This window comes from Carlito syrichta, unplaced genomic scaffold (genome assembly GCF_000164805.1).
Source record: "Carlito syrichta isolate Samal-C Ts95f unplaced genomic scaffold, Tarsius_syrichta-2.0.1 Scaffold303690, whole genome shotgun sequence".
Classification (NCBI taxonomy): domain Eukaryota; kingdom Metazoa; phylum Chordata; class Mammalia; order Primates; family Tarsiidae; genus Carlito; species Carlito syrichta.
This window is the reverse complement of record NW_007247786.1, coordinates 370,032-373,652: the sequence shown is the minus strand read 5'-3', so window position 1 is coordinate 373,652 and position 3,621 is coordinate 370,032. Positions and strand designations below refer to the sequence as shown.

Sequence of the window (3,621 nt, the reverse complement as noted above, 5' to 3'; positions counted from 1 at the left end):
CAAACTTTTCACAAACGTCTATCATTTAGAATCACATTTTAAAAATTAATATGGAGTATCTTTTGTATCATCACATTGATAATCTCTCTTAATTTAAAAACAAATGTAAGGTAGATAATACCCATTTTATAGATAAAGACACTGAGCCAGAATTGGTTTAAAACAGCATACAATGTCACAAAGTACATATAGAACTCTTTTAGAGTTTGTATCCAAGTTTTCCTAAGAGCCTGCATCTACAGATTCAAAAGCACATTAAACAAAATGGCAGTCTTTCTTGTGTGCAGAGTAAAAGTTACTAATGTCTTCACAATGGAAAAGGACAAATGAAAACAGGAAGACACAGTCGTACTCCAATATTCTCATCTTCCTTTGTCCCAAACTCCACAGCTGAAGAGGCTAGGGCCAAATGACTGAGTGCACAATTTCAAAGAAATGTGATAATCACTGATCATTCTACTGGAGATTTATAAAATATCTGACCATCAAAATAATCGGCGGCTAGCCCAGAGCCCGGAAAAATGGAGCTCGAGGCTGTGAGCAGATACACCAGCCCTGTGAACCCAGTGGTCTTTCCACATCTGACCGTGGTGCTCTTGGCCATTGGCATGTTCTTCACTGCCTGGTTCTTCGTGTATAAGGTCACCTCCACCAAGTACACTCGCGATATCTACAAAGAACTCCTCAACTCCCTGGTGGCCTCACTCTTCATGGGCTTTGGAGTCCTCTTCCTGCTGCTCTGGGTCGGCATCCACGTGTGAGCCCCCAAGGGTATCAGCCAGGGGGCTTCACTGAATCCCTGCTTTTGTAAATTAATTTTTTTTTGCTGTGCTGGAAGCATCCCGCTTGCTACTTACAATAAAGGCAGATGTGTGACTGTCAAAAAAAAATAAAAATAAAAAAATAATTGGACCACTTGCACTTGACTTGTTTATGAGTCTTTCTTGATCCATGTTTCTTATTTGTCGTTTCAAATGCTCATTGAATCTTAATCAGCAAAGGGAACCATGATAAATGACTTTCTATATAATTGTCAGCGTCTCTTGCAAATTCAAATGTTTGGGTGAGACTGGTGGCAATAGGGTGGCCTTCATCAACTTTGAGCCAAATATCCCCATATCCCATATCAACTTTTACTATTGCGTTTTTTTATTGTGATTATTGCAGAATGCTCTCTATATCACATTGCATTCCCAGGGACAACATGGCTGTACAGATTACAGCTAAGAATGTTTTCAAATTCTCACTATACACTGAAATGCTGAAGCATCACCTTAAGATACACAGAATAACTTTCATTTTTTGCTGGCACCTCTTTCAGGCAAAATATTTTCAAAAGATTTAAACTTAATAGAGTATTTCTACAAAAGTTCATGACCGCAAGGAGAAACTCATTCATCATTACTTATTGTGTGTCTCTCTTATAAAACAAGTTTAGAACAGACTTTCGATTTCAGAAGACACCTGCAGATTTCCCTGACGTTTGAAAGCAGGGATGAATAGTCAGTCGAGTCACCTCTCACCTCACACTGAAGCAATACAGCAGTCACAGCTAAGTAAGAAAGAGGTGGGTCATCCTCTCCACTGCAAACAAAGCATATTTATAATACTGTCATTGCATTTATAAACGTATTCTGTAACAGCCAAAAAGGAATTGTCCACTTTATAACTAACTGTACTTGTTTAGTAGTATAACAGTTTCTATTTTGAATATTATTTTGTTTTTTATTCTTCTATCATTTTCCCCTAGCAAACTAAGAAATGTAACTTGACTACAATTAAAAATGAACAAATAGTAGTTCATCCAATTCATTTGGTTAATTCATCTTTCTGTGCCTTTAGGTCAATTTGCTGTTTTCAGTGCTGCAATATATTACAGAAGTTTATGTAGTGGAACTTGGTTAATACCAAATGCTATATTTCAAAGTAACTAATTGAAAACCTCTATAGACTGGACTTCACATATTTTTGCATTAGCTAAAACTGTTGGCATTTACAAAATTGAGAAAAACCAGACATACCTGACATTTTGCTGATTTATCAAAAGAAGAAAAAAAAATTTTAAAGTTTTGCCTTAAATGTCTGAAAAACAGTTCTTCAAAGGAAGAAAAAATTACTCTCACCACGCTAGTATTTTTTTTGATGACACTAAAAGCACAATTTCTTATTTATGTTTTTCTCCCATAATATAACTGCTCTTTACAACTTATTTGTTGTCCTTTAAAAATTGCCTATGTATGTATAAGCACTGACATTTTAAATATACCACACTCTCTTGAACACAAATGGAAGCATAATGTTCATGGTGTTCATCATCTTGCATTTCACATTAATATTTTATTAATCATTAAATATATCACACATAAAAGTGCATAACAGGGCACTATATTAAAAAATAATTTACTGCATATTTCAAAATAACTAAAAGTTAAGTTGGAATCCTTCTCACACAAAGAAATGATACATATTTGAGGTGACTGATACTCCAATTTCTCTAATTTGATCATTACACATTTTGTACATGAATTAAAATGTCACATGTACCCCATAAGTATGTATACCTATTATGCATTTATAATAATTAAGCATTAAATGTGTATAAAATATTAATCTAGAGATAAATTGTTGTGACATGAACTACAACGTAATCACCACCCAGCTTAATAAATTGAACATTCCACACACACACACACACACACACACACACACACACACACACAGAGACAATTATAAAATAGTAAACTTCCTCTCTCTGTTGGTAACACAAAAGCTGATTTTTTGTATTCACTTCTTGATTTTATCCTTTACTTGATCACCTATGTTTGATAACTAAATTCTATAGTTTAGTTTTCCTGTTTTTGAATTTTACTAAAAATGTTCTTTGGTGTCTAACTTTTTGTGTAAGATAGTAATATATTTCAGATTTAAGCATATTGTGTGCAGCTATAGTTCATTCATTTCTATGCTATATGATATTCCATTATAAAAACAGAACACAACTTGCTTACCCATTACTTTGGTTAATAGATATTTGAATGGTTTCTGGTTTTGACATTTATATGTAGTGTATAATTCTGCTTTGCTACTTTATATTTTAAAATTTTTATACCTTGAAGATCCTTTCATTATTGTGTGTGATATGTATGATGCATATATGATAAATATATAGGTATACTATATAATATGTATTACATATGCCATATATTATACATATTTCATACATTATATTGTACCTTACACACACATTTTCTCTCTAATACAAGTAGATTTGTTTTAAATGACTATATAGTTTTGAGTTTTTGAAGATATAATGTTTCTAACCTGTATTTTATTGAAGGGCATTTACATTGCATTTAATCTTATGTTATTATAAACGATTCTATGTACATCCTACTGCATTTGGATTTGCACACATATATTGAAGAACAAATATCCATTAATAACATTTCTGGGTCAAATAAATGGCATCTTCATTTTCTAACAAAAGTCATTGCTTTTTTCAAGAGAAATTATATGACCGGATGTTCTTTTGTACCACATTTATCATATTCCATAAATTTTAATGCATTCATTATTTCAATAAATATTTTGAATACCTACTATATACAGTTTGCTAAATGA

At 32.6% G+C, this 3,621-nt stretch overlaps 1 pseudogene across 1 annotated transcript; it reads left to right on the top strand.

The window, feature by feature from the left end:
- The first annotated feature begins 502 nt into the window (after positions 1-502).
- Positions 503-872, top strand: LOC103261442 (annotated as a pseudogene). The gene has a single exon (XR_504355.2). The product of XR_504355.2 is annotated as a transmembrane protein 258 pseudogene (transcript).
- The last annotated feature ends 2,749 nt before the right edge of the window (positions 873-3,621 follow it).